Source organism: Sapajus apella, unplaced genomic scaffold, assembly GCF_009761245.1.
Source record: "Sapajus apella isolate SASKATOON/1434 unplaced genomic scaffold, GSC_monkey_1.0 scaffold1, whole genome shotgun sequence".
NCBI lineage: Eukaryota > Metazoa > Chordata > Mammalia > Primates > Cebidae > Sapajus > Sapajus apella.
The window spans coordinates 64,963,620-64,974,757 of record NW_022436941.1 but is presented as its reverse complement, the minus strand read 5'-3'; positions in this window follow the sequence as shown (position 1 = coordinate 64,974,757).

Here is an 11,138-nt window from a genome sequence, read left to right as displayed (position 1 = left end):
GATAAAAACAACTAAGGTTTCTATTATCCACCCTGGGCACTGTTTTAAGCAATTTATGCAGATTATCTCTTTCAATCCTCACAACTTTATGAGGGAGGTGCTGTGCTATTGTTATTCTGATTTTGCAGATCATGAGAGGGAGGGAGGCGAGGTGAAATAACTTGCCGGTAAGTGGGTGGTCTGTCTGGTGTCCATTCTCTTAACCGCTGAGGTCTCCAAGAATGGAATTCAGAGACCACCAGCCATCATTAACCACAGCTCACACTTCTCAAACAAGCCATGCTACGAAACACACACTTCCTCCCAAAGAGGTCAGTTTTACTATTTTGCATGTATCATGTCATAAAGTGGATATCCATTCACTCACTTCCTTCTCTATTTCCAACTTCTAAATCAACTATTTTGTCCTAAAGCAAACAATTTCTTAAAAACCCATTCATCATCATAAAGTTTGCAAATTTTGTTTTGGATTGTTCTATACTCAGACCATACCCAGCTCTTTCTCCCCTCTACTCACTGCCTTCAGTTACTTTCTTTCATCCCTTAAAACCTTGCTATAGGCTGGGCGCAGTGGTTCACGTGTGTAATCCCAGTACTTTGGGAGGCCAAGGTGGGCAGATCACCTGAGGTCAGGAGTTTGAAACCAGCCTGGCCAACAGGGTGAAGCTTCGTCTCTACTAAAAATACAAAAATTAGCCAGGCGTGGTGGTGGGCACCTGTAAGCTCAGCTACTCAGGAGCTGAGGCAGGAGAATTGCTGGAACCTGGGAGGCAGAGGTTGCAGTGAACCGAGATCATGCCACTGCACTCCAGCCTGGGCAACAACAGCGAGACTCTGTCTCAAAACAAAACAAAACAAAAAAACAAACAAAAACCTTGCTGTAACCTACTCTACAGGTCTTCTGAAGGTGGGTTTCCCAAGGATGGTAGTGGCCTCCAGAATGGTCTCTGCCACACTGTAAGCATGCTCGTGCTCAGCATTCCTGTATCAGCCTCCTAGGACTGCCTAGCAAATACCATGGACTCCACCCCTTAAAACAACAGAAATGTATTTCCTCACAGCTCTGGAAACTGGAAGCCTGAAATCAATGTGTTAGCAGGGCTGTGATCCCACTGTGCCCCTTCCTAGCTTCTGGTGGTTGCTGGCAATTCTCGACATTCCTTGGCTTGTAGCTGCATCACTCCAGTCTCTGGCCTTTTCCTGCGTCTCCTCTGCAAACACATTTCCCTCTTCTTTAAGGATACTGATCATTGGACTTAGGCCCCACCCTAATCTAGTATGACCTCATTTTAACTTGATTACTTGGTAAAAACCCTATTTCCAAATAAGGTCACATTCACAGGTTCCACGTAGACATGAATTTTCAGAGAATGCTGTTTAACCCAGTGCAATCTCCAAAAGTCAAATAAAAACATATTGCCTGAGCTAAGGATACAGAGGTGTAAGTCACAGCCCCTGCCCTCCAAGAAACTCTTAATTACAGAGGTAGTCCTTGTACTGAGAACATAAAGACAGGAGTCACTAAGAGCCAACTAACAACCCAAATGACAACCTAGGGACCAAATGGGGCACAGTCACTGAGGATATGGCTACAGGACTGCACTCCAGGGTGAGGGTGATTCAAGCACATCTGTGAGGGAGCAATAGACAAAGCAAAGAGAAATAGCTTATCAGAAGTACAGCTCCAAGGGGAAGAGTGTGCCTGGCAGAATTTTACTTCTAGAGTTTCATGCAGAAATGAAAGACTGAAGGGATGCAAATACCTACCATACTGAGTATAAGAACACGGTAAATTACTTTTACTGTACTTTTACTGTACTGTAATGCCATAGCAATTACATGCTTTACAGTGCTTTCTTCACCAGGCATGGTGGCTCACACCTGTAATCCCAGCACTTTGGGAGGCTGAGCAGACAGGTCACTTGAGGTCAGGAGTTTGAGATCAGCCTTACCAACATGGCAAAACCCCGTCTCTAGTAAAAATATGATAATTAGCCGGGTGTTGGGGTGGGCACCTGTAATCCCAGCTACTTGGGAGGCTGAGGCAGAAGAATCACTTGAACCTGGGAGGCCGATGTTGCAGTGAGCCGAGATCACGCCACTGCACTCTAGCCTGACAGAGTGAGACTCCTAAAAAGAAAGTGCTCTCTCATTTCAGGATTTTCATTTGATCTTTATGACAATCCTGAATGTCATCAGAGGAAGAGCCATCCTATTTTATAACCAAGGATCCCAAGGCTCAAAGAGTCAAGTAACTTGCACAGGTCAAACAGCAAATCATTTGTAGAGTTGGTATGAAGCATATTGGCCTGGATATTCCTCAGTTAGGAATGTGCCCCTAATGTTGCCTCACGGGACAGCCTTCCAGTATCTATTGAATTGTTTTTGGTCCAAAGAAAGCATTTAAAGAAAAAGTGAATCCTGCAAGAAATCCTAAAAGCTATGTGAATCTCAAACTGGAATTGTGAAAAACCTTCCCCAAACATCTGAACTGATTTCATTAAATCTGCTGAGGATTTGCAAGTGTATTGAAGTCTCCTTTAGGCCTTCAGAGACTTAAAAGGATCTAGTGGGCTTCTATAGAACTTTGCTGATTATCTTAAAGAAATAGGAGTTGACGGGAGGCGGAGGTTGCAGTGAGCCGAGGTCACACCACTGCACTCCAGCCTGACGCCTGGTGATGGAGTGGGACTCTGTCTCAAAAAAAAAAAAAAAAAGAAAAGAAAGAAAGAAAGAAAGAAATAGGGGTTGAATGAAACTTGGAGGTTACTCAGAATCACTGATAAGAAGTGTAGGGGAAGCTGAGCAAAAAAACAAGAAGTTCCATTACAGGATGGCATGCCAGCAGAAATTGACAACTGCAACTCAGTATCTGATCTCAGAAACGTGTAAAGTTATGCACAGGTGACCAGATCTTGCCATGTTTTGAAGACTTTCTGATAAGGATCTGCAACTATGACTAGCAGCTGAAAGCAAGCAGGAAGTTTAGTGTTGGTCTGAGTATCTGATGACTTGATGTCTTTCCCTGGGTTTACCTTTGCTTAGCAAGCAGGTAACTTGCTGAATCTTCTGCTGGCTGACTTTAAAAGTATATTTAAGCTTGAAATGCTTTTGATTCTAGTGTGATTCACTGAGTCTTGCTTGTGCAAAGTGCTACACTGGTTGCCATGGGAAAGTACAAAAATATAAAAGACAGTTCCTGACCATAAGAAAATCCCATCTAATTCAGGACACATGAGACATATAGAATAAAAATTATGTAAGTGTGGTTGCAGTGGAATTTGCAAGCAGTTATCACTCAGTTCTCTATTCAGATGCAACTTCTTTAAAACAGGCCCTCCTTGACTACGCTTTTTAGAACAATGGCCTGTCCCACCTCCACATCACCTGTTGGCCTTTTTCCTGCTTTGTGACACTTATTACAATTTGAATTTAAATTGTTTCTTGTTTACTCTGCTCTTAGACATACTATCTGTGAGGGCATGAGCTTTGTCTTATTATCTGCTGTATTCCTCACACCTGAAGAAATGTTGGGACCATATTAGGTGCTCATTAAATAGTTGTTAAATAAATGAATAAAATACATATTAACCAACTGAAAATGGACTAAGATAACTTGGATGAATGTTCCCCACATTTGCCTGATAAGACTCACGTAGGCATTTGGAAAAAAAAAAATGTTGCAGGTTCTGATTCAGTAAGCCTAGAGTGAGACTCAAGAATCTATATTTTTAAGACACATCCCACGTATTCCTTTTAATGGGACAGTCTGGGAAATATGCATTACTACAGTAATTGAGGGTTGGTGGGAAAGAAAGGTGAGTTGATAACAGCAGGTTGCAGAAGTCAGTGGCTGCTCATTGCAATCATCTGGGGGAGATGTAAAAAATACTGATACCTACTCTGGACCAATGAAATTAGAATCTCTTAGGTGGGGGCAGACTTGGGCAGGGTATTAAAGCTCATCAGGTGATTCTACTGTGCAGCCAAGGCTGAAAAACCCTGAGGTTTGCAGAAATATTTTATAAGTATCTGATAATATTAATATTAGCAATAAAATTGCTAGCAAATAATATTGCTACATTGTGTTCCAGTGGCTTCCAGGTTCTTGTGTCCCATAGCAGGCATCCTTGATCTCCTGTTCTGGAAGGACATGTGCAGTAACTTATACTATAACCCAATTTGAGGAAAACAGCAGAAGCTTCCTGCTATTGTAAAAAGTTGTTTAAAGCAACAACTAAGTGTAATCTCTTGTACTTTTTGGCTGGTGAAGACAACTACAAGAATGTTTTAATGCTAAAAAAGCCAAAGCCTATATGGGCAGGGGAGAGATGGAGAGCACCAAAATGCTATGATTAAGATAAACTCAGCAGAAATGGAGAGATTCTGAATTCTTTCACAGCCTGGAGAAAGGTGATGGGTGGCCAAATAAAGAGGGAAGAATGGGAGATGGGAAGAGTCTATAGCAGTGGCTTTCAATTTGGATTCATATTATAGTCCTCTGGTATTTTAGTTTTGTGTTGCCATAACAGAATACCTGAGACTGAGTGATTTATAAACAATGGGAGTTTATGGCTCACAATTCTGGAGGCTGGGAAGTTCAATAGCATGGTGCCAGCATCTGGCAAGGGCCTTCCTGCTGTGTCATTCCATGGGGAAAACTGGAAAGACAAGAGAGCTCAAGAGCAAGAGAGGAAGGGGGCTGAACTCATCTTTTTATTAGGAGCCCACTCCCTGATAATGGTGCTAACCCAATCATGAGGGCAGACCCCTCATGATATAATCACCTCTTAACGGTTCCACCTCTCAACGCTGTTGCACTGAGGATTAAGTTTCCAATACATGAACTTTGGGAACACATTCAAACCATAGTTTCTGGGAAGCTTAAACTACTGATACTCAGACTCATCCTCAAAGATTCTGCTGTATTGGATACAAGGGAGGTGTGTTTGTGTGTGTGTTTGTGGGGGTGGGGTGCAGAGAGGAGAGAGAGAGATGCAGCAGTGTTGCTAATCAGAGGTTTAAAGAAAAAGGGGAGAGCCTGGCCCACATAATCTTCATAATAACAACAGCTATCATTGATTGAGCAGTCACTATGTATCAGTGACTGTGATGCCTGCTTTGCACAGATTACCTCATTTAATCCCCCACAAAAACTGTAGGAGGGAGGCACATTGGCAGCCCCATTTACAGACATAGGATGAGACTGGGGAGGATGACAAGGTTCTCTGACTAGGGATTGGTAGAGGTGGGATGTCAGCCTAGAGCCTATACATATCCTCTGCCCTATGCTGCTTCCTCAGCCAAAAACAGGTCTGAAGAGAATGTCAACAAGGAGAAATTCTCTGCAGTAGAGGTCATGTCCAGTCATTTTAAGCTATTTGCTGTGCTGTGCTATTAACTCCTTCCTCTTTGCCAGCCAGCCTTAAGAAAGCTTGGTCCACATCAGCTGGGATGGATGGTGCTGTGGGGGAAAAGGAACCAGGTGGGATGAGGTTAGCATAAAGCAGAAGGATGGAGGAAGTCGTGTCAGCACTAGAGACTGACAGCAATGCCCAGGGACCAGCCTGACCGGCAGGCTGATACAAAGTTTCATAGAAAAGCGGCCACAGTAGGAGAGTGTAACTTCTTGGGAAAATGTAGAGAAATGGGGCAGAGGTACTAAAAGTGGGGTGTCAGTAGACTGTGAGGCTCAAGTCATCCCACAGGGCTTCTGAAGGAAAAGATGGTCCACAATTCCAGAGGGCTAGGGGCTTTACTACATATAAAGTCATTTGTGACACAGAGCTGGGCTCTTCTAAATGTCGCAATTTTTTAAAATTTATTCTGGATTTTGGGTGGGGGCTAAGACACATTTTCTTAAACCTTTTCATTTCCATCATCAGCATTTCTTTTGGAGCCTTTTCTACACAAAGAAATATAGTTTCAACTTTGCTCTATTTAATTATTTCATAACAGTTACTGTGTAGGCAATAAGGAACAAAGAACAAAAAAGCTATGCTGAGATAAAGATGTGAGGTGACTGGTGAGGCTCACCCACCAGCTAGGCAACTTGCTTTACCACTTCCTTGCCTCCAGCTTTGAAGGATAAGATACAACCTCACATCTCAGCCAAACTGCCATACGTCATGGAACTTTTAAGGTGTCTTGTGAACAGCAAAAAACATAAATGTTAACTGCTTTTAACTTTTAGATGTACCAGTATTGACATTACAGCTTCAAATGTTTGCATCTATCATTCTTATTTTAAAGCCTAAAAAACATTGTAGCCCAAATGAAAAAATAGGAACTTAAAAATATGTCCAGGAATTGAGAGGTTAACCACAAATCCTGAACTAGGGGCTTAAGTCTGAGGAAAGTTGATTTGACGTGAACTCAAATTCTGTTCCTCTTATTTAGATGGTTAAAAAAAAATTAGGGACATTAGGAACATTAAAATGAAGTTTAAGCAGAAATGAACCACTTGGCTTTTACATGTTAAGAAAGATATGTCCCTGGTTTCTTTAAAATAGGCATCAAGAAAATGAGAAAAAAATAGGAGAGGGACTCCAAAGAAACATATGTAGAGCTGATGTGCTCTTAGCCTTCCATAGCAAAGAAAATCCAAAGGGACTTAAAACCCAGGCCCACTGGGCACATGTATTCACTTAAAAACAACAAGATAGTTCCCAATGCACATTGAATTTGAGAAATATCTCAAATGGAATAAGCTTTGAATAAAGCTTAATTTTTTTTAACCTGGAATGCCCTAGATTGAAAAAGAGAGACTCAAGAGCAGGTACCAACGTGTTTATATTAGAACTTATCAGTGAGACTTCTGCATTCCATATTCTCCCAGTGAATTTATGTTTATGTTTTTAGAGACAAGGTCTCACTGTCACCCATGCTGAAGGGTGGTGATGCAATCACAGTTCACTGTAACCTCAAATTCCTGGGCTGAAGCGATCCTTCTGCTTTTGCCTCCCAAATGGTTGGGATTCCATGTGTGAGCCATTAGGCTTTGCCCTCAATAAGTATTTCTGTCTACCCTGACTGCCTTTCATTCACCAAAGGGAACAAACGTTGACTTCCCCAGCATGTATAAGTGGAAGGAATCAATAGGGCTACCATTACTCAGAATGATGCTGACACCGTTTTAGTCACTTAACATATATTTTGAGGTAAATACTTTTGGTTGAGCAAGAGACATACATTTGTGCCTAACAGCATGAGTGCTGATGCCAGATTTGAATCTCCGCTCCACCACTGGGTAGGTCCTATGTGACTTTGGGTCACATGACTTCATACTACACCTGCTAACTCATGTGCAAAATGGGGATGGTAATAATCTCCTACCTCTTAAGTTGTGGTGAGGATTAAATGAGTTAATATATCAAAGATGCTTATAAGAATGACTGGTATATTTAAGTGCTCAATAAATATTAGCACTCACCCCAATCTCCTCCGTCCACTCTCCCCCATTTTGTTTTTGCATGCTCATTTGTTTTTTTAACTGACAGGGTCTGGAATTTGTACAGTGCACTGCTCACCTGCACGTATGCACGTACTTCTCTCAACCAATTAAGGTAACACTACTTCCCTGGCCAGCAAGGAATGGTGGGTGGTACAATTCTGGCCAATGTGGACAAGTTTCCTGGGGTTAGGGTGTGTTCATGGACGGTTTCTTTCCAAATTAAGTGTCTTGAAAAAAACAGCCTAATTCCTTATCCTAACGATGCTGTTTCTACATGTATAATGAACGACCTGTAAGAGCAGAGCCATCTTGGCACTGTGAAAGGAGCAGGAAGAATGGTGAAAACAATAATGACATTGTTGAGTTGACAAATTAATCAACCCTGTAGTTCCTGCCTCTGGATTTGTTCAATGAAATGATAAGTCTTCCTTATTGCTTAAGCCATTTTGAGTAGGGTTTTCTGTTATTGTATCTGAAAACACTAATTGGTTGATATTTCTCAGACACCTGCTGTGTTCAAGATATTTTATAGAGAATACAAAGTGTAAAACCCTGAACCTGATCTCAACAAGTTTTCCAGATACATGAGGTAGATAAACCATGAAAAGAAAACTAGTAATGTCAGTGATATGGTTTTGCTCTGTGTCCCCACCCAAATCTCATGTTCAGCTGTAATCCCCAGTGTTGGAAGTGGGGCCTGGTGGGAGGTGATCGGATCATGGGGTGGTTTCTAATGGTTTAGCACCATCCCCTTAGTGCTGTTCTCGTGATAGAGTTCTCATGAGATCTGGTTGTTTAAAAGTGTGTGGCACCTCCCCCCACTTCCTCCTGCTCCCACCACATAAGGTATGCCTGCTTACCTTTTGCCTTCTGCCATAATTATAAGTTTCCTGAGGCCTCCCTAGAAGCCAAGCAGATAGCCAGCATCATGCTTCCTGTACAGCCTGCAGAAATATGAGCCAATTAAACCTCCTTTTAAAAAATATATTAGCCAGTCTCGATTATGTATTTACGGCAATGTGAGAAGAGACTAATACAGCCAGGCAGTAAATGTTAAGGGCTTGGATTGGGATGGTCTGAGAAAGCAACATAGAAGGTCTTATCTGAGGAGAGACCTCAAAGAATAAGAAAAACATAGATGGGCAGAGAGAGGACGGAACATTCCAAGTAGGGGAAATATTATAAACAAATGTAGGGGAGAGTTAGAGATTACATTAGTTTGCTAGGGTTGCCATAACAAAATACCACAAAACGGGTTGCTTAAAACAAGTGCAAAATCCAGGGTCAAAATGTCCACATGGTTGATTTCATTCTGAGGCCTCCTCCCTGGTTTGTAGACGGCTGCCTTTTTGCTGTGTCCTCACATCATCTTTTATCTGTGTGCATGTATCCCTGGTGTTCCTTTGTGTGTCCCAATTTTTTCTTCTTATAAGGATATCAGTCAGATTGGATTGTAGTACAATTTGACTGATATCCTTATAAGAAGAAACCTTATTATAATTTAATCATACCTTTAAAATACAGTCACAGTCTGAGGTACTGGGGGTTAGGACCTCAAAATATGAATTTTGGGGGTACACAATTCAGCCCATAATAGAGATGAAAAGGGAGCTCAAGGTCAAAGGTTAGAGAGCATTGGGAGGTAAAGTTGAAAGGTTATGTTAGGGCCAGATGGTTAGGTAATCTTGAATACTGGGCCTAGATTTTGCTTTTTGCAGCAGCAGGGAAGCAACATAGATCTTTAAGAAGAATAATTTGGCAGCAATGTGTCACAGGTGTATAATAAGGAAAAGAGTGGGAGTATGAAAAATGGGTTAGGATTGCTGTTGCATATAGTCCAGACAGGCATTGATAAGAACTGAACTCAGGAGAGGAAGTTGAAGGGACTGAATGAAAGCGAAACTGAGAAGAAAAGGACAAGATGTACGTTTTAGTCTGCTTTCTGTTGCTGTAACTGAATATGTGAGAATGGCCTATTTATAAAGAAATTTGTTTTTTATCATTCTAGAGGCTGGGAAATCTGTGGTTTCAGGGCCACATCTGATGAGTGCCTTCTTGCTGGTGGGGACTCTCTGGAGTTCTGAGGGAGTGCAGGGCATCATCACAGGGTGGGGAGTTCACCAGAGAGAGCCAACCTAGCTTTTTATACAGACCTGGTTTTGTGACAACTAACCCACTCTCATAATAATCCATTAATACCTTAATCCATGAAAAAACTAATCAATTTATTATTCATGAGACCTGGCCCTCATGACCCAGTCACTTCTGAAAGGCTCCACCTCCACCACTGCTACATTGGGGATGAAGTTTTAACATGAGTTTCAGAGCAAACCATCAAACCATAGCAATGTATGTTTAGAATTTTCCAACAGTCAAGCCAGTGGAAGCTGTGCCATAATAATTCAGCTTGTAAAAAATAGTATTATCATTAGGGTTGTGAGGCCTGGGACATAGAGGTTCCAGCTTTCTAACACTGAGGACTACCTGTTTGAAAAGGAATAGGCTTCCTTTTTGGGTATGGAGTATTCCAGAGATGTTCAAAAATCAGTTTTGTAAAAAGGACAAAAGTACCATGTAGGAGACTGGATTATTAGATATTCTTCATCTATGGTTTAGGGTCAGAAGCCTAAAGGTTTCGTTTAGAACCCAGAGTAGTTAAAACATGTAGCTAACATTCTAAGTTGCCCAGTCTTCTCACAGAGATAATCTAGGGTAAGGTAGTACTCTCTGATCCTGATTGGAGTAGACCCTTTGGTTGTTTAGTTTGTGCAATACTCAGCATGCCTGAAGGGCAACTGATGTTATTTCAGTCACCAGTCGGTATATAAAATAGAGTAAATGGGCTTGAAAAGTTAAGAATTTGATCACCAAAATGAAAACTTAGAATTGCAAGATCTTTAGTATTAAAAACTTAGCATGTATGACTTTTGTAGATTGTAATCACTAAACAAAATGCCTGTTTTAAAATTATCTTAAATTTTTTTAATTACAAAAGAAATGTGTGCTTACTTTCTTTTTAAAGTTGGAAGTAAACTATAAAAGTACCCTTTCATCTTCCTCAGTCTAGCTTCCTTAGGGACAGGCACTGCAAACAGTTTTATCTGTAGCATTCTAGACCTTTTACTGAACATCCCCCACCTCCACCCCACATACAAACAAACAAACACACATTTTTCAGAGCTATATATTAAAAAGTACAAACTCACACACATTTTCAGAGCTATATATTAAAAAGTATATATTACATAATATAGAGTATGCATATATAGTAATATACTTTATCTACATATATACCAGTATATGTGTATATATTATGCATGCAAAGACATATGATTTTTCTTTAATAAAACCAGTATTTGCATGAAACATTGTCCAACAATTTGATTTTACTTAATTATATAATTAGTACATATTCTCAAATGGCCCTATTTTAACTATTTTCTTAAATAATAAAGCAAAATATAGAATAAAGTCTCATACAGATTAAGAATTAGAAAAATAGGTACTCCAAGGAAATTATAATGAAACAATACAATTTTCTGTTATTTCTCAAATATTACAATATGTAGGGTTATTCTATCCCAAGCATTTTCATTGTACTCTTAAAGGAAGAAAAATAAAATGATTTATACTTTTATTAATAAACATTTCCAGGTGTTTTCTTTTCAGATATTTAATTTTAAAA